This window comes from Engystomops pustulosus, chromosome 10 (assembly GCF_040894005.1).
Source record: "Engystomops pustulosus chromosome 10, aEngPut4.maternal, whole genome shotgun sequence".
In the NCBI taxonomy this organism is placed as follows: Eukaryota; Metazoa; Chordata; class Amphibia; order Anura; family Leptodactylidae; genus Engystomops; species Engystomops pustulosus.
In genome coordinates, this window is record NC_092420.1 from 4,407,143 (window position 1) to 4,427,949 (window position 20,807).

The following is a 20,807-nucleotide window of genomic DNA, read 5'->3' on the forward strand; positions in this document are numbered from 1 at the left end:
TCCTGCAACGGCCGCGACATCCGGAGCTGATACATTGTACTGGAGTGTGCGCTGATACATTGTCCCGGAGTGTGCGCTGATACATTGTACCGGAGTGTGATGATAAATTGTCCCGGAGTATGAGCTGATACATTGTACCGGAGTGTGCGCTGATACATTGTCCCGGAGTGTGCGCTGATACATTGTACCGAAGTCTGCGCTGATACATTGTACCGGAGTGTGCGCTGATACATTGTACCGGAGTGTGCGCTGATACATTGTACCGGAGTGTGCGCTGATACATTGTACCGGAGTGTGCGCTGATACATTGTCCCGGAGTGTGCGCTGATACATTGTCCCGGAGTGTGCGCTGATACATTGTACCGGAGTGTGCGCTGATACATTGTACCGGAGTGTGGGCTGATACATTGTCCCGGAGTGTGCGCTGATACATTGTCCCGGAGTGTGCGCTGATACATTGTCCCGGAGTGTGCGCTGATACATTGTCCCGGAGTGTGCGCTGATACATTGTCCCGGAGTGTGCGCTGATACATTGTCCCGGAGTGTGCGCTGATACATTGTCCCGGAGTGTGCGCTGATACATTGTCCCGGAGTGTGCGCTGATACATTGTCCCGGAGTGTGCGCTGATACATTGTACCGGAGTGTGCGCTGATACATTGTAGTGGAGAGTGCGCTGATACATTGTCCCGGAGTGTGCGCTGATACATTGTCCCGGAGTGTGCGCTGATACATTGTACCGGAGTGTGCGCTGATACATTGTACCGGAGTGTGCGCTGATACATTGTACCGGAGTGTGCGCTGATACATTGTAGTGGAGAGTGCGCTGATACATTGTCCCGGAGTGTGCGCTGATACATTGTACTGGAGAGCGCCCTCACACAAACATTTTATATTCTAGCCAACCTCCTCCCCACAACAGTGCCCCCTAACGGTGCGGGATGTGCCCCCTAATGGTGCGGGATGTGCCCCCTAATGGTGCGGGATGTGCCCCCCTGATGGTGTGGGATGCTCTCCTCTGATGGTGCGGGATGTACCCCCCTGATGGTGCGGGATGTACCCCCCTGATGGTGCGGGATGTACCCCCCTGATGGTGCGGGATGTACCCCCCTGATGGTGCGGGATGTACCCCCCTGATGGTGCGGGATGTACCCCCCTGATGGTGCGGGATGTATCCCCTGATGGTGCCGGATGTACCCCCTGATGGTGCGGGATGTACCCCCCTGATGGTGCGGGATGTACCCCCCTGATGGTGCGGGATGTACCCCCCTGATGGTGCAGGATGTACCCCCCTGATGGTGCGGGATGTAGCCCTCTGATGGTGCGGGATGTACCCCCCTGATGTGCGGGATGTACCCCCCTGATGGTGCGGGATGTACCCCCCTGATGGTGCGGGATGTATCCCCTGATGGTGCCGGATGTACCCCCTGATGGTGCCGGATGTACCCCCTGATGGTGCCGGATGTACCCCCCTGATGGTGCCGGATGTACCCCCCTGATGGTGCCGGATGTACCCCCCTGATGGTGCCGGATGTACCCCCCTGATGGTGCCGGATGTACCCCCCTGATGGTGCCGGATGTACCCCCCTGATGGTGCCGGATGTACCCCCCTGATGGTGCTAGATGTACCCCCTGATGGTGCCGGATGTACCCCCCTGATGGTGCAGGATGTATCCCCTGATGGTGCCGGATGTACCCCCCTGATGGTGCCGGATGTACCCCCCTGATGGTGCGGGATGTACCCCCCTGATGGTGCCGGATGTATCCCCTGATGGTGCGGGATGTACCCCCCTGATGGTGCCGGATGTACCCCCCTGATGGTGCCGGATGTACCCCCCTGATGGTGCCGGATGTACCCCCCTGATGGTGCCGGATGTACCCCCCTGATGGTGCCGGATGTATCCCCTGATGGTGCGGGATGTACCCCCCTGATGGTGCCGGATGTATCCCCTGATGGTGCGGGATGTACCCCCCTGATGGTGCCGGATGTACCCCCCTGATGGTGCGGGATGTATCCCCTGATGGTGAGGGATGTACCCCCCTGATGGTGCGGGATGTACCCCCTGATGGTGCAGGATGTGCATATCTGGATAATGTATCGCATATGGTTCTTTCTTCCCTGTATACTGCGCTATGGTATATGGATCCTCCCGTTTCCTGTGATATATGTGGTGGCAGTGGGGCCACAGATCCTCCACCTCCCTGAGACGAGATATTCCTGAGCCTCCCCTCATTGTGCTGGAGATATCATTAGTGCGTCGCTCCGAGGCGGAGAACACGGATTTCCATGCAGCCGGATCCAGGATTGTGTGAGCACAGGTGACAATGATCTGTGTCATGTGTGAGAATCGCGGGGAAAGTGCGAGCGGCGATAACCAACGCTTATAGCAAAAACGTGTCACCCCTTCTATGTACACGGAAGTATTCACACCCCTTACATTTATCACTCTGCTTCATTGCAGCCAATTGGTAAGGTCCAAAAAAGTTCTTTATTTTCCTCATTAATGTGCCCTCTGTCCCCCAGTAATGTGCCCTCTGCCCTCCAGTAATGTGCCCTCTGCCCTCCAGTAATGTGCACTCTGACCCCCAGTAATGTGCACTCTGTCCCCCAGTAATGTGCCCTCTGCCCTCCAGTAATGTGCCCTCTGCCCTCCAGTAATGTGCCCTCTGCCCTCCAGTAATGTGCACTCTGACCCCCAGTAATGTGCACTCTGACCCCCAGTAATGTTTCCCCTCTGCCACCCAGTAATGTTTCCCCTCTGACCCCCAGTAATGTTTCCCCTCTGCCCCCAGTAATGTTTCCCCTCTGCTTCCCAGTAATGTGCCCTCTGCCCCCCAGTAATGTTTCCCCCCTGCCCCCCAGTAATGTGCCCTCTGCCCCTCAGTAATGTGCCCTCTGTCCCCAAGTTATGTCCTCTCTGCCCCCAGTAATGTTTCCCCTCTGCCCCCAAGTAATCTTTCCCCTCTGCCCCCCAGTAATGTTTCCCCTCTACCGCCCAGTAATGTTTCCCCTCTGCCCCCCCAGTAATGTGCCCTCTGCCCCCCAGTAATGTTTCCCCTCTGCCCCCCAGTAATGTTTCCCCTCTGCCCCCCAGTAATGTTTCCCCTCTGCCCCCCAGTAATGTGCCCTCTGCCCCCCAGTAATGTGCCCTCTGCCCCCCAGTAATATGCCCTCTGCCCCCCAGTAATGTTTCCCCTCTGCCCCCCAGTTATGTGCCCTCTGCCCCCCAGTAATGTGCCCTCTGTCCCCAAGTTATGTGCTTTCTGCCCCCCAGTAATGTTTCCCCTCTGCCCCCCAGTAATGTTTCCCCTCTGCAACCCCCAGTAATGTTTCCCCTCTGCCCCCCCCCAGTAATGTTTCCCCTCTGCCCCCCCCAGTAATGTTTCCCCTCTGCCCCCCCAGTAATGTTTCCCCTCTGCCCCCCAGTAATGTTTCCCCTCCGCCCCGTAGTAATGTGCCTTCTGCCCCACAGTAATGTGCCCTCTGCCCCCAAGTAATGTTTCCCCTCTGCCCCCCAGTAATGTGCCCTCTGTCCCCAAGTTATGTGCTCTCTGCCCCCCAGTAATGTTTCCCCTCTGCCCCCTAGTAATGTTTCCCTTCTGCCCCCAGTAATGTTTCCCCTCTGCCCCCCAGTAATGTTTCCCCTCTGCCCCCCAGTAATGTGCCCTCTGTCCCCAAATTATGTGCTCTCTGCCCCCCAGTAATGTTTCCCCTCTGCCCCCTAGTAATGTTTTCCCTCTGCCCCCTAGTACTGTTTCCCCTCTGCCCCCTAGTAATGTTTCCCCTCTGCCCCCCAGTAATGTGCCCTCTGTCCCCAAGTTATGTCCTCTCTGCCCCCCAGTAATGTTTCCCCTCTGCCCCCCAGTAATGTTTCCCCTCTTCCCCCCAGTAATGTGCCCTCTGTCCCCAAGTTATGTCCCCTCTGCCCCCCAGTAATGTTTCCCCTCTGCCCCCCAGTAATGTTTCCCCTCTGCCCCCCAGTAATGTTTCCCCTCTGCCCCCCAGTAATGTTTCCACTCTGCCGCCCAGTAATGTGCCCTCTGCCCCCCAGTAATGTTTCCCCTCTGCCCCCCAGTAATGTTTCCCCTCTGCCCCCCAGTAATATTTCCCCTCTGCCCCCCCCCGTAATGTTTCCCCTCCGCCCCCCAGTAATGTTTCCCCTCCGCCCCGTAGTAATGTGCCTTCTGCCCCACAGTAATGTGCCCTCTGCCCCCAAGTAATGTTTCCCCTCTGCCCCCCCCAGTAATGTGCCCTCTGTCCCCAAGTTATGTGCTCTCTGCCCCCCAGTAATGTTTCCCCTCTGCCCCCCAGTAATGTTTCCCCTCTGCCCCCCAGTAATGTGCCCTCTGCCCCCCAGTAATGTGCCCTCTGCCCCCCAGTAATGTGTCCTCTGCCCCCCAGTAATTTTTTCCCTTTGCCCCCCAGTAATGTGCCCTCTGCCCCCCAGTAATGTACCCTCTGTCCCCAAATTATGTGCTCTCTGCCCCCCAGTAATGTTTCCCCTCTGCCCCCCAGTAATGTTTCCCCTCTGCCCCCTAGTAATGTTTCCCCTCTGCCCCCCCAGTAATGTGCCCTCTGTCCCCAAGTTATGTGCTCTCTGCCCCCCAGTAATGTTTCCCCTCTGCCCCCCAGTAATGTTTCCCCTCTGCCCCCCAGTAATGTTTCCCCTCTGCCCCCCAGTAATGTTTCCCCTCTGCCCCCCAGTAATGTTTCCCCTCTGCCCCCCAGTAATGTTTCCCCTCTGCCCCCCCAGTAATGTGCCCTCTGTCCCCAAGTTATGTCCTCTCTGCCCCCCAGTAATGTTTCCCCTCTGCCCCCCAGTAATGTTTCCCCTCTGCCCCCCAGTAATGTTTCCCCTCTGCCCCCTAGTAATGTGCCCTCTGCCCCCCAGTAATGTGCCCTCTGCCCCCCAGTAATGTTTCCCCTTTGCCCCCCAGCAATGTGCCATCTGCCCCCCAGTAATGTGCCCTCTGTCCCCAAATTATGTGCTCTCTGCACCCCAGTAATGTTTCCCCTCTGCCCCCCCCAGTAATTTTTCCCCTCTGCCCCCCCCAGTAATTTTTCCCCTCTGCCCCCCCAGTAATTTTTCCCCTCTGCCCCCCCAGTAATTTTTCCCCTCTGCCCCCCCCCCCAGTAATTTTTCCCCTCTGCCTCCAAGTAATTTTTCCCCTCTGCCCCCCCAGTAATGTGCACTCTTCCCCCGCCCCCCGCAAATGTGCACTCTCTCCATTACACCCCCCCATAGCCTGATGATGCCCCCACCATATGTATAGAATTAACACCAAAAAGTCCAATCTTATCTCATCAGAGCAGAGAATCTTATCCCTCATAGTCTGGGTCCTTCATGTGTTTTGCACCCTGTATGCGGCTTCCATGTCTTACACTCAGGAGAAGCTTCCAGACTCTGCCATAAAGCCCCGACTGCTGGAGGCTGCAGTGATAGGGGACTCCCACCTACCTACCTACCACAGTGATAGGTGACTCCCATCTCCCTGCTGCATCTCTGGGGCTCAGACACATGGATCTTGGGGATCTTCTTTACCTCTCACCATGGCTCTTCTCCCACAATTGCTTAGTTTGGCTGGACAGCCAGGTCAGGGAAGAGTTGTGGTCGTCCCAAACTTCTTCCATGTAAGGATTATGGAGGTCACTGTGCTCGTAGGAACCTTGAGTGCTGGAGAAATTATTTTGTAACCTTGGTCAGATCTGTGCCCTGCAACAATTCTGTCTCCGAGCTCCTTGGGCAGTTCCTTAGACCTCATGATTCTCATGTGCTCTGACATGCACTGTGAGCAGCGAGCTCTTATATAGACAGGTGTGCGCCTTTCCTAATCAAGTCCAATCAGTTTAATTAAACACAACTGGGCACCAAAGAAGGAGTAGAACCATCTCAAGGAGGATCAGAAGGAAACAGAGATCATGTGAGTTACATACGAGTCACAGCAAAGGGGCTGAATACTTATGACCGTTCGATATTTCAGTTTTTCTTGTTTAATAAATTAGCAAAATATTTCAACATTTCAGGGTTTTTTTCTGTGATTACTGGGGGGGGGGAGCAGAGGGCACATTACTGGGGGGGGCAGAGTGCACATTACTGGGGGAGGGCAGAGTGCACATTACTGGGGGAGGGCAGAGTGCACATTACTGGGGGAGGGCAGAGTGCACATTACTGGGGGAGGGCAGAGGGCACATTACTGGGGGGGGGGCAGAGGGCACATTACTGGGGGGGGGCAGAGGGCACATTACTGGGGGGGCAGAGGGCACATTACTGGGGGGGGGGGCAGAGGGCACATTACTGAGGGGGCAGAGTGCACATTACTGGGGGAGGGCAGAGTGCACATTACTGGGGGGGGGCAGAGGGCACATTACTGGGGGGGGCAGAGGACACATTACTGGGGGGGGCAGAGGGCACATTACTGAGGGGGCAGAGGGGAAACATTACTGGGGGGCAGAGGGCACATTACTGGGGGGGGGGCAGAGGGCACATTACTGGGGGGCAGAGGGCACATTACTGGGGGGCAGAGGGCACATAAATAACCGGGGGGAAAAAAACTTTTTTCATCTTCCCAATTGGCTGCAATGAAAACAAGAGTGAAAACTTGAAAAGGGTCTGAATACTTTCCATCCCCATTGTATACAGAGGATCCCGTCTTAAAGGAGCCGATCACTCGTCTTAAAGGGGCGTCCCTGCTGTAATGACTGGATGTCTCTGCGCTGTTCTCCGGAGACACTCAGTGCCTCATTCATGAATGTGAACTTTGCTTCTGTGATTTTTTTTCTACATATGAGGCACTCACGTTTATTTCAATGGACCAGTACACAAGAACACGTTTATCAGGAATCCATGCGGACGCCACAAGTACTCCGCGTTTGGTCCGTTTTTGCAGTTCACTTTGCTGCTTGTTAATTCAATCATTGATCCTTCAAGAGGTTTAGATGAGACAGAAACGGATCACATACGGATGACGCTTTGTACCGTATATGCTGATTACACGCAGATCGTATAAACGGACCGATGCTTGTGGCCTGAGAAGAGCTCACGTACATATGCAGGTGGCCTAATGGCGCTTTCCCACAATGCATTGCATTGCATTCAAAGGGCTTCAGCCTTGATCACATGTTGAAGTAACATTGCGTTTTGGCAAATGCAATGGAAAGGCAAAGTTACTCCAACATGTGATCAGGGCTGAAGCCTCAGGAATGCGTCAAAAACAGAGAGAGATCAATCTCCCCATAGGTAGGTAACAATTAAACATCTATATATGTCAACTATTATAATAGATAGAGAGATGAGAGAGAGATAGGAGAGAGAGATAGATAGATAGATAGATAGATAGATAGATAGATAGATAGATAGATAGATAGATAGAGAGATAGAGAGATAGATAGATAGATAGATAGATAGATAGAGAGATAGAGAGATAGATAGATAGATGGAGAGATGAAGGAGATAGATAGATAGGAGATGGATACATATATAGATAGATAGGAGATGGATACATATATAGATAGATAGGAGATAGATAGGAGAGAGATAGATAGATAGGAGAGAGATAGATAGATAGGAGATAGATATGAGATAGATAGATAGATATAAGATAGATAGAGAGAGAGATAGATAGATAGGAGATAGATAGATAGATAGGAGATAGATAGATAGATAGATAGATAGATGATAGATAGATGATAGATAGATAGATAGGAGAGAGATAGATAGATAGGAGATAGAGAGATAGATAGGAGATGGATAGATAGGAGATAGATATACTGTAGAAGAAGTGAAAGTAAAAGTATAATTCTCTCGGTCCCGGACATTGTCTTCCGTCAGTTTTGTTACAGTTTTTATCTTTTTGAAACGAAGGTAAATAATCGGAGATCTTGGACGTTGTGTGATCTCATCCTACTAATTCTTCGGTCCCTTCCGCTTGTAGACACTTGGGAGACTCTGTGCTCAGGGTTCTGGTAAAGTTGTGTATCAGCGGTACCGCTGCGTTATTATGATGTTGTATCTGTTATATATCCATCGCCCTGATACTGTAAAGTATGTGCCCCCCAGTAAACTTCTTCATGCAGAGGATGACGTCACCTGCGCCAGGGACCAATCAGAGCCGCGGAAAAGTTCCCCCATCCTTGAAGTAACGGATCGCCGGGCGCCGCCCCCTCCTCCGCCGCGGAGGACGCCGGGAAGTGTAGTCTGAGGCGGAGGATGCGGCAGGACTACAATCCCCGCAGCCCATATAAAGAGATTGTGCTGGGAGGAGGGGGACAGAGCCGGGAGACAGCGGCAGGACGAGCATGGACGTGCGGCCGGCCCGGAGCAGCAGGTACCGACCGGCGGCTACAATGTATCTGTCCTGCTCCATAGGGGGCTCCATAGGGGGCGCCATAGGGGGCGCCACAGGGGGGGGGGTCACTGATGTGCGGCTACAATGTATCTGTCCTGCTCCATAGGGGGCGCCACAGGGGGGTCACAGATGTGCGGCAGGTACTGACCCCCGCTACACTGTATCTGTCCTGCTCTATAGGGGGCGCCACAGGGGGGGGTCACTGATGTGCGGCAGGTACTGACCCCCGGCTACAATGTATCTGTCCTGCTCTATAGGGGGCGCCACAGGGGGGGTCACTGATGTGCGGCAGGTACTGACCCCCGGCTACAATGTATCTGTCCTGCTCTATAGGGGGCGCCACAGGGGGGGGTCACTGATGTGCGGCAGGTACTGACCCCCGGCTACAATGTATCTGTCCTGCTCTATAGGGGGCGCCACAGGGGGGTCACAGATGTGCGGCAGGTACTGACCAGCGGCTACAATGTATCTGTCCTGCTCTATAGGGGGCGCCACAGGGGGGTCACAGTTGTGCGGCAGGTACTGACCAGCGGCTACAATGTATCTGTCCTGGTCCATAGGGGGTGCCACAGGGGGGTCACTGATGTGCAGCAGCGGGGGCCGGGGGTCCTGCACAGGTCCCATCCATAGACTGACCCGTTACATGGAGGGTGGTCTCTGAGGGGCTCGGGTGCCCCCTGTGTATACCAGAGCTGTGTTAACTGTTTAGTATCTGGAGGCTGTTGGGGGTGATGGGTGCTGGGTATCCTCCGTGTCCGCGTTGTGGTTACCTCGCTCTTATCACGTATCCAAGCACCTTTGCCTTTAGATACACCCTGGATTTCCATGACTATAATCTGTTACTGTGCAACATAGGAAGACTACAACTCCCAGCATCCCATGTAGGGGCCCTTGTTGTAAGGTCTGTGGCCTCGCTGATTTTATGGGAACTACAAGTCTCAGCACGGCCTGGCATCTCTCTATGGTATTGTCTCTATATAGTGGGGGCTACAGGAGAAGCAGAACATTGGGGGACATTCTCTCTGCCATCGTTATGTGTGTGCGTGCGGGGGGGGGGGGCCCAAATGGGAAAGGGGAACCAAACTCAAGCACAGGAAACCCATTAACCTGGTGATTGCGCCGTTTCAAGGAAATTCAAGATAAATTAACCGAGCGACCATCGGATCTGTACCCAGAACTGGCAGTGCAATAAGCAGAACCCCGTGTAATGTCCACGGTCTGAGAAAATGGGGCTCCCCTGTAGCTGAGTGTATAATACAATGAACCCCAAGAATGCAACTTGTAGTAGTGGCTGAGGGCAATGTGGTAAATTCCTGGACCTGGACCAGAACCACTTCAGAAGATGATTTTATAGGTTCAATAGTGTTTAGTAATGTCTGTTCTCCATGGAACGTATCACCGTGACAGCTCAGACATCTACCAGCGCAAGGCCCAACGCCCGTACCGCTATATACCCTACATCAGCTGTTTCATAACTCTGACCTCTGTCTGATCAGCAGAATAGTGAGTGCAGCTCTGGGGTATAATACAGGATGTAACTCAGGATCAGTACAGGATAAGTAATGTCATATATGTACACAGTGACTGCACCAGCAGCAGAATAGTGAGTGCAGCTCTGGAGGATAATACAGGATGTAACTCAGGATCAGTACAGGATAAGTAATGTCATGTATGTACACAGTGACTGCACCAGCAGCAGAATAGTGAGTGCAGCTCTGGGGTATAATACAGGATGTAACTCAGGATCAGTACAGGATAAGTAATGTCATATATGTACACAGTGACTGCACCAGCAGCAGAATAGTGAGTGCAGCTCTGGGGTATAATACAGGATGTAACTCAGGATCAGTACAGGATAAGTAATGTCATGTATGTACAGTGATTGCACCAACAGCAGAATAGTGAGTGCAGCTCTGGGGTATAATACAGGATGTAACTCAGGATCAGTACAGGATAAGTAATGTCATGTATGTACACAGTGACTGCACCAGCATCAGAATAGTGAGTGCAGCTCTGGGGTATAATGCAGGATGTAACTCAGGATCAGTACAGGATAAGTAATGTCATGTATGTACACAGTGACTGCACCAGCAGCAGAATAGTGAGTGCAGCTCTGGGGTATAATACAGGATGTAACTCAGGATCAGTACAGGATAAGTAATGTCATGTATGTACACAGTGACTGCACTAGCAGCAGAATAGTGAGTGCAGCTCTGGTGTATAATACAGGATGTAACTCAGGATCAGTACAGGATAAGTAATGTCATGTATGTACACAGTGACTGCACCAGCAGCAGAATAGTGAGTGCAGCTCTGGTGTATAATACAGGATGTAACTCAGGATCAGTACAGGATAAGTAATGTCATGTATGTACACAGTGACTGCACCAGCAGCAGAATAGTGAGTGCAGCTCTGGAGTATAATACAGGATGTAACTCAGGATCAGTACTGGATAAGTAATGTCATGTATGTACACAGTGACTGCACCAGCAGCAGAATAGTGAGTGCAGCTCTGGTGTATAATACAGGATGTAACTCAGGATCAGTACAGGATAAGTAATGTCATGTATGTACACAGTGACTGCACCAGCAGCAGAATAGTGAGTGCAGCTCTGGGGTATAATACAGGATGTAACTCAGGATCAGTACAGGATAAGTAATGTCATGTATGTACACAGTGACTGCACCAGCAGCAGAATAGTGAGTGCAGCTCTGGGGTATAATACAGGATGTAACTCAGGATCAGTACAGGATAAGTAATGTCATGTATGTACACAGTGACTGCACCAGCAGCAGAATAGTGAGTGCAGCTCTGGGGTATAATACAGGATGAGTGATCTGATTACAGTTCCTGGGTTGTTTATTTGGATGACATGGTGTAATCTCCGCAGTTTACATTTGGTGGATGATTGATTATTTGTGACTGATGATATAATTCCACGTTGCTTGTGTAGTTTAGAGTCTGGTGGGGGGATAATTCCATGTCTCGTCATGTGGTTGCTCAGGGGTGGCTTGTGGCTTGTACTTGTGGTTCCTGCAGCTCCCGGTCTCCTGTACCCCTCGGATCGGCTGCTCGGTGTCTCCTCCGCACTCCTCCTGATTTTCTATTTATAGGATCACAAGAGATTATTGTAACCAAGTTGAAGAGTATTTTCATTCAATCACCTTCCTCCTCTGCGTTCTGCACCATCTGCGCTCTCCACTGGGTCGGATAACTACATCTCTGTGCGGAGGTGAATAGAAAACTCTGCTGCGGCCTCAGGGCCTCCTCCTCCGATCCTGATCTCTGCCCGGTGTCTGCACCTGATGCCTGGCTCGGTCTCTTCTCTGCTGTATCCTCCTCCTCCTCCTCCTCCTCTGGTCCTGGTCCCTGTCCGGTTTCTGCACCTGATGCCAGGCTCGGTCTCTTCTATGCTGCGGCCTCCTCTGGTCCTGATCTCTGCCCGGTTTCTGCACCTGATGCCTGGCTCGGTCTCTTCTCTGCTGTATCCTCCTCCTCCTCTTCCTCCTCTGGTCCTGATCTCTGCCCGCTGTCTGCACATGATGCCAGGCTGAGTCTCTTCTCTGCTGTATTCTCCTCCTCCTCCTCCTCTGATCTCTGCCCGGTGTCTGCACCTGATGCCAGGCTCGGTCTCTTCTCTGCTGTATCCTCCTCCTCTGATCCTGATCTCTGCCCGGTGTCTGCACCTGATGCCAGGCTCGGTCTCTTCTCTGCTGTATCCTCCTCCTCCTCTGCTCCTGATCTCTGCCCGGTGTCTGCACCTGATGCCAGGCTCGGTCTCTTCTCTGCTGTATCCTCCTCCTCCTCTGGTCCTGATCTCTGCCCGGTTTCTGCACCTGATGCCAGGCTCGGTCTCTTCTCTGCTGCGGCCTCCTCTGGTCCTGATCTCTGCCCGGTGTCTGCACATGATGCCAGGCTCGGTCTCTTCTCTGCTGTATCCTCCTCCTCCTCCTCTGATCCTGATCTCTGCCCGGTGTCTGCACATGATGCCAGGCTCGGTCTCTTCTCTGCTGTATCCTCCTCCTCCTCCTCTGATCCTGATCTCTGCCCGGTGTCTGCACCTGATGCCAGGCTCAGTCTCTTCTCTGCTGTATCCTCCTCCTCTGGTCCTGATCTCTGCCCGGTGTCTGCACTTGATGCCAGGCTCAGTCTCTGCTGCAGTGGATTCAACATGGTGGTGTTAAGTTTCTTGTAATGCTCCAGTGCTGCTATAATCTCCAGAGATGAGGCATCATGCGACTAATATCACTACTGGAGCGGATAAGGGGTGCGATGGGTATTGGGGAGATCTGTCCTGCACTTCATTGCAGCTTCCAGGATGGGTAGAAGGACAGTCAGTCTGCGTCTATATTAAGCAGGTTAGATGGACCAAAGGGAACAGGCCAAACAAATTTTCGATTAAACTTCCAGCCCTAAATAGGGTGTGGGTTTTTTTTTTTTTTTTTTTTTTTTTTTTGAAATCTTCAAGTAATGTGTAATTGGGCAGAAAAGTCATATTTGCCTGAGATGAGTCAAGTTCAGAGGTTGCAGCAGCGGTACAGTCTCTTCCGATGCATGTTGTTGGATCCTGTAAATAAGCATTTCATATTTTACATGAGCGGAAGTTGGATCTTTAACTACCCGTGTCTCCAGATTGGTAGCTCTCTGAACTACCAGCATGATGTGATCTGAAAGATGTGATTCTTATCTTGTAATATGACACGGTAGCCTTTTTCTAGGTGCTGTAGAACTATAAATGGGGTTGTCTGAGGTGACTGTCCCCCTGCAGCCTCTAAACCTGACTCATTTCGGGCAAATATGACTCTTCTCTGCTCATTGCCACACGACTTTTATAGGTAAAGGTAATTCTAGAAAGTATGTTTCATGCCCCGCCTGGGGGGGCTGTTAGTATAAGTGGGGTAACATCTGATGACCAGCTCCCTCTGTTGATTGGTTGCGGATCCTTCTGTTGTTCCTGTCATGCAGGTTTTGGGGTATTTCTGCTGCAGATCAGCCCGCTCTTTCCAGTGGGGTGGTGGATTTCCTTGCTGACCCCGGCAGCTGACGCTCGTCCTGGTGCGGATCGGCCTCTGCCGGAGGCTTCCAGTCTGCGGAGAAAATGCTGAATCCGGGGTTTAATATTTGATCTGTAATTTTCTGCCATCTGTAAGTTAATGTGGCGCGGCTGTCACGATAATCGCTATATATAGAGCATCCTCCGTCTATTACCAGCCTGGATATAGGAAGGGGGGCAGGGGATGACAATTTATTACCCAGCTTTCCCAGATACCTGCAAATGATGTGAGTCTTCCATTTCTAGTGTAAGAAAGCTGGGTGTGAACTGCTGTGATGGCCGTGTATGAGCCCCCTACCTACTTATACCTGCCCCTATCCATAGAGGCTCAACTAAAATTCCCATAAAACAATCTACCACTTGCCTCAGGGGCTTCATAGGTGTTAATGGAGCTTGGAGCCCCTGAGGCTCAATTGTATACAATCTTTCATCCTGGTAGAAGGGACTTTGTGCGGTTTTATGGGCGATTCTTCTGTGGTTGATCGCAATCCGGCATTCATTTACTGCAGATACGACCAATACACTGACCTATAACGTAAAGTCTTTCGTCTGAGGATCTGCTCCTCATATCCCTCACTGGGTCGTCACCCGGAGGCTATTTTTGGGCTGTGAATTCTAGGAATGTATCACCATAAATAGGAGGTTTCATAAAATCTTTGCCAGTCTCTGCTGATGTTCTGTGCGATTACGGGATCCGTCCAGATGCACTTTCCTCTGGCCGCACTTCAGGGATCCACAACATAGGACGGTCCACTGCTGGGATTTACAGGACCGGGAGCCGCCATGTTCCCTCCTGATATTTGGAGATTGCACCCTCCCGATAATGGGGAATAATAAAGCTCTCCATCTATTGTCATCACTTTTTACAGGCAATAGTGAGTGCAGCTCTGGAGTATAATACAGGATGTAACTCAGGATCAGTACAGGATAAGTAATGTCATGTATGTACACAGTGACTGCACCAGCAGCAGAATAGTGAGTGCAGCTCTGGGGTATAATACAGGATGTAACTCAGGATCAGTACAGGATAAGTAATGTCATGTATGTACACAGTGACTGCACCAGCAGTAGAATAGTGAGTGCAGCTCTGGAGTATAATACAGGATGTAACTCAGGATCAGTACAGGATAAGTAATGTCATGTATGTTCACAGTGACTGCACCAGCAGCAGAATAGTGAGTGCAGCTCTGGAGTATAATACAGGATGTAACTCTGGATCAGTACAGGATAAGTAATGTCATGTATGTACACAGTGACTGCACCAGCAGCAGAATAGTGAGTGCAGCTCTGGAGTATAATACAGGATGTAACTCAGGATCAGTACAGGATAAGTAATGTCATGTATGTGCACAGTGACTGCACCAGCAGCAGAATAGTGAGTGCAGCTCTGGGGTATAATACAGGATGTAACTCAGGATCAGTACAGGATAAGTAATGTCATGTATGTACACAGTGACTGCACCAGCAGCAGAATAGTGAGTGCAGCTCTGGAGTATAATACAGGATGTAACTCAGGATCAGTACAGGATAAGTAATGTCATGTATGTGCACAGTGACTGCACCAGCAGCAGAATAGTGAGTGCAGCTCTGGGGTATAATACAGGATGTAACTCAGGATCAGTACAGGATAAGTAATGTCATGTATGTACACAGTGACTGCACCAGCAGCAGAATAGTGAGTGCAGCTCTGGAGTATAATACAGGATGTAACTCAGGATCAGTACAGGATAAGTAATGTCATGTATGTACACAGTGACTGCACCAGCAGCAGAATAGTGAGTGCAGCTCTGGGGTATAATACAGGATGTAACTCAGGATCAGTACAGGATAAGTAATGTCATGTATGTACACAGTGACTGCACCAGCAGCAGATAGTGAGTGCAGCTCTGGGGTATAATACAGGATGTAACTCAGGATCAGTACAGGATAAGTAATGTCATGTATGTACACAGTGACTGCACCAGCAGCAGAATAGTGAGTGCAGCTCTGGGGTATAATGCTGGATCAGTAATGTCGTGTATGTACAGGGTTTGCGCTCTTGGTGGCGCAGTGTTGTTCGTGCTCCGTTGGTCTTGGGATGGATACAGTTATTCCTGTGCGATCTCCATCCATTGTCTTGTGTCTTTGTGCCGGTTGCCGCTTGCGTTCTTCTTGCTGTGGTGACGGATGAGCGGATATCTTGGTGCAGATGAGTTCTGGTTCTTTGCCGCCTGCTCTCGTGTCCCTGGTTCTTGGCTACGTGGGTTCTGTTCCGTCATTCTACATTGTGTAGTAGTGAAGCTCTCGGCGTCTCCGGTGCCCTTGGCCTTGATGACGCAGCGACGGACGCCTTTGGCTGTCGTCAGACGCTGCCGGCTGAACCGCTTTGGCGCACCGCGCTCTCCTGACCTCCTTGTCCTACTTCAAGTTAATGTTTGAATGAGCTGAGCACCTGGGGTGACGGTTGAGCACCGATGTGCCTTGTAATGACCTGATAATTAGCCTTTCTCTGGGCTCCTGTTGTGATGCGGAGAGGAGCAGAACAGATATTTGTATTTACTTTTCCTTTTTTGCTCTGATTGAAGTGGTTTTTAGCCTAATTTGGAGATGAATGCGGCAGGTTACTGCGTGACAGATGTCATCTCTCCAGGAAGGAGGCTTGAAATCCGGCTGCAGCGTGACGCCCTGTATGTGGGGAGTAGCTGGACTTGTAGGGCTCATTGCTGGCCCACGCTTCTGCCGTAAGACTCGCCGGGCAAGCACAAGGCAGCGCGCTGGAGAGGAGGAAGGATGAGCGCTACTCGCCCCTCGCCTTCCATAGTAAATGGCGCCACGCAGTTGTTAAGGCCAAATATGGAGCAGGCTCGATAGTCTTTTGGGTCACAGCTTGGTACAGTGAGTACACCTCGTGTTTACCGTACTGCGCCCGGCATCATAGGCGTTTATTGGGATCTATATCTGTCCGCAAATGGAAAGTGTGCATGGGGCCTTATACCCTTCAACCTCCCCATACGTGACTTGCATAGGAGGAGAGCAAAATGTCCCCAGCCCTGGCGGGTGCTACACCAGCCACTGCACAATTTAATTCTGGGCAATAAACTATAAGGATGAATTGAACAAGAGGCGGACATCCAGGTGAAAGCTCAATAAAATTAGCAATTGTTTAAGGGGAAACCATCAGCAGCTGTGACCATACAGACAGCAGCCAGTGATATGTAATCAGACCTCACACTGCTGTGCTCTTTGCAGCCAGTGATATGGATTGTCCCTGGAGAGATGTGTAATCAGACCTCACACTGCTGTGCTCTGTGCTCTCTGCAGCCAGTGTTATGTATTGTCCCCGGAGAGATGTGTAATCAGACCTCACACTGCTGTGCTCTCTGCAGCCAGTGTTATGTACTGTCCCTGGGGATATGTGTAATCAGACCTCACACTGCTGTGCTCTGTGCTCTCTGCAGCCAGTGTTATGTATTGTCCCTGGAGAAATGTGTAATCAAACCTCACACTGCTGTGCTCTGTGCTCTCTGCAGCCAGTGTTATGTACTGTCCCTGGGGATATGTGTAATCAGACCTCACACTGCTGTGCTCTGTGCTCTCTGCAGCCAGTGTTATGTATTGTCCCTGGAGAGATGTGTAATCAGACCTCACACTGCTGTACTCTGTGCTCTCTGCAGACGCTGTTATGTATTGTCCCTGGAGAGATGTGTAATCAGACCTTACACTGCTGTGCTCTGTGCTCTCTGCAGCCAGTGTTATGTACTGTCCCTGGAGAGATGTGTTATCAGACCTTTGTGTAGATCAGTAGCAGCAGGACTGTGATATGTGGATGTTCTCTGGAGATCAAAATTGGATAAGATTGTCTAGTCACTTTACATTTTATTTCTGAAAATATATAAATTCTAATCGCCATTCATGAACAAGTGATGGATGTTACGGGGCCACAAGAACCTGGGTTTTACATTATCATTGTATCAACAATAAAACCTTCAGTCAGTAGGGAGAGCACAGGACCTCAGCCACAGGACGTCACCAGGCTCTGCTGGGATCTGCTCTTCCAGTCTCTCCCCGTTCTGGGACCATCTTGGGTTTCTTGGCCATAACTCTGTATTTCGGATAACTCCTGCTAAAGAAAACATTCCCCAATCCATGACACTTCCTCCTCCACCTTTCACTGACTTTGAGTTCAGTCTTTCCTCCAGTTTGTACATTTATTCTAGAAATCAGACTTGGAACAACCATTGTTATGGCTGATGGGGGTCGTCCCTTTGGCTTTCATCTGGACAACCTGCTGCCGAAAGGCTTCAATTGGCTCTGAATAAAAGCTGGAAAAAGTATTCATGCGCTTGTGCTAATGGGCAGGTCTGTGATTTAGAAGATAGGTTGGATACAGAGATGGGGGCCCACCAGGTTCCACTAAGTCATGTGGTGCATGTAATAACTACCCGAAGTGTTCGTGTGGCGTGGCCCGCTCTTTGTAACGCATTGTTTAGTCCAAAGGTACATAAACAAAAACGGATACCCCTCACTTGGTGGGGAAATGGACAAAAACTCAATAAAACATATTATTAAAAATTGTTAAATCTTTATTAATACAAAAAAACACACAGATACCAGTATAGTTACTGCTGGTGATATATACAAAAAATGTTGAATAAAAACACAGTGGTTTGGCACAGAAAAAACGGATAAACATGGGCAGGTGAGGGAAGTTATAGTGTATTGGAGCAGGTGAATAAGAGGCTGGGCAATGCAGTATATTAGGTATGTGATAGCTCCATGTGATACAGGGAGGCTCCTACGTAAAGGAGGAAGATAGTGTCTTTAAGGGCTATCTAAAAAGGTATGCCAGCTCTTACCAGTTCAAAGATGTTGCAAAACACCGCTGCCAGGTTGGGACCGCGTCCCCGACGCGCGTTTCGGCTCTAGGGGAGCCTTCGTCTGGGGGGTGAGGTCTGGGAGGTCTGTGATTCAGCTGCTTGTATGCAGTGAGCTCCCCCTAGTGGTGGCTGCAGGAGTACAGCAGGTTGTTATTGATGCCCATGTCGGGGCAGGGGAGCAGCTGCCTTATTTTAGGAGGGGAAACAAACAAGTAAACGCCGGTGATATTGGGCCCATCGGGGGGTTTTGCTTTATTTCAGTTCTTCCAGCGTTTGACTCTTCCCTTAGGAATTTATTGGCAGCCATCTATCCATTTTAATACAAAGAATCCTAAAATGTCCTTGTGGAATCTGCTGCTGGATTGTGCAATTTAGCTGGAAGCGAATGTGGGTAGACGGGAGCCGGGCAGAATCGCCCACTACACGAATCATTGGTGCACAACCCGAGAGCTGAGGAGGATTACACGAAATGTCTCAGGTGGCTGATGGTGGGGCTCATTAAAGTGGTTTGCCCACGAAAATTCTCAAATAACCCCCTAGTGGTGGTTACCATCTTTTTGAAAACGCCGTCGTTACCGGTAAGTCTTTGCTGCAAAGACTTACTGGCTATGGAGCCCTCTCCATGCACCCGCCGAGTGCCACACTACTATGCCGCGCGTCAGGAAGGGGTTAAACGATGCTCTTTAATCATAGTTTTTAATGAAGTATTTATTTTGGGTGGGTTCATTTAAATGTCAAGTTCTTTTAAAAGGAAACCTGTCAGCAGGTGTGACCATACAGACTGCAGCCTGTGTTATTTGTTCCTGGAGATATGTGCTATTAGACTTTTGTATGTTAGTAGCAGCAGGACTGTGATTTATATTGCAGGATTGTAGCTTGTGCACTAGGGGAGTATCCTCCCACTGCTGTGCTCTGTGTCCTCTGCAGTGCCTCACAGCCCTCTCCCTTGATCTGATTAAGAAGTGTAGCAGGCCTTTGTGTGAATACTACAGAAATTACTTGCAGCAGAGGGGAGGGGCAGTGTAACAGTTCAATACAGAGCACAGCAGTGTGAGGACACCTCCAATACACTGGGAGAAGCTACAATTCTGGAATATAATTCCCTATGTCCCAGTCCTGCTGCTACTAACATACAGAAAGTTAGTTGATCCATGGTTACACCTGCAGACAGGTTAAAGGGATGAGTGATGAGGCAGCGGGCACCTCTTTGCTCCTAATATCCGGGACACCATCCGTATTAATACCTAACTGATAGGAAGTCATTTCAGAAAATAGGGCGACAGTAAAGACCGGTAAAGTAGGACGAGCGCTTGGGATCTGCTGGGATTTTATCAGGGACAGTGGCGATTAAGCCAAATCCTTCTCTCTTTAGGATGGGGGACCCACCCTGAGCCTGTGGTCCAGGGGGCAGATCTTGGATTTGGTGGGGGGGAGAGGGAGGTCAGGCTTGTTTCAGGAATCTATAAATGTTTCCCTGAAAATAAGACCATGCCCCCCCCCCCCCAAAAAAAAAAAAACTAGTGCAATTTTTTTCACGCTCATAAATCTAAGGCCTCCCCTGAAAATATGACCTGGCGGCCGCCATTGCTCCGGCTCCTCGCACAAGCTTGTGACCTGGGTGAAGAATTCATGGGATAAAATCACTGATGTTGCAGGTGCTACGAGCACCTACCTGGACAATAGGTCCTCTATGAAGGAAAGGGCTATTGTATGAGCGATTGGGGCCAATGGTCCCAAAAGAAATGGAGTCCTAAGAAATTCGGCCTGAAACTCTCAGGGTTTGGCAAGTTGTGAGGTTCCAGGAGATGATTCAAGAAATTCTTGTTGGAATTCATAGTTTTGTTGGTTGTGCTGATGTTTGTGACTACAATATATCTATAAATGTTGTTTTTTTTTAATTCCACAATAAACTTGAATTCTTTTGCATCAAAAATAAGACAATTAATTTTATTAATATAAGACACTGTCTCATTGTCGTGGGAAACAGTATATGTATCTTTATATTTTGTTTGTTTTGTAAACATGACACACATTGTATCTTCCGGTGCATCTAGGGGCCGTCCCTTCTTCTGGGAACAGCTCCCCTCCTGGTCATGGGTTGTGTCTGGAACTGCACAACTATGGACTGTTATTTGAGGGGAGTAGAGGGGATACTGTGTAGATTGTGCTACTACATATGGGGGGAGTCAAGAACAGTAAAATGCTCTAAAATGACTTTCCTCCGGTGTTGGCGCCTCCTTTGGTCAGTGACTGTGCCTGGTATTGTAACACTATTGAGACAAATGTTTCTAAGCCACAATATTACAATCCTTTGCGTTGCTCCACCTGGTGCATCTCCACATTCCCTTTTAAGTGCAGCTTTGAATGTGACTGGAGTAGAATAATGAATTTACTTTAGAATTTAAGAAAATGGGGAAAGTGTTTGTTGAAGATTATCCTGTGATTTGCTTGGTAAAATCTTGTGACTGCTCCTGGCTCAGCGCTGGTGACATCCGCCGGTCGCCTTTCCATGTATTCAGCCTCCAATATCATTCTGTGTAGGAAGCGGAAAC

At 50.3% G+C, this 20,807-nt stretch overlaps 1 protein-coding gene across 7 annotated transcripts in view; it reads left to right on the forward strand.

Moving 5' to 3' along the window:
• Window positions 1–8,169: 8,169 nt before the first annotated feature.
• The window catches only part of ITPR1 (inositol 1,4,5-trisphosphate receptor type 1), a 67,878-nt gene continuing 55,240 nt past the window's right edge, over window positions 8,170–20,807 (forward strand). For all 7 annotated transcript variants that reach the window (XR_011850303.1, XM_072127898.1, XM_072127899.1 and 4 more), the window contains exon 1: window positions 8,170–8,323. The gene's annotated coding sequence lies outside the window, so the exon portion shown is untranslated. The remainder of the gene's footprint in view (window positions 8,324–20,807) is intronic.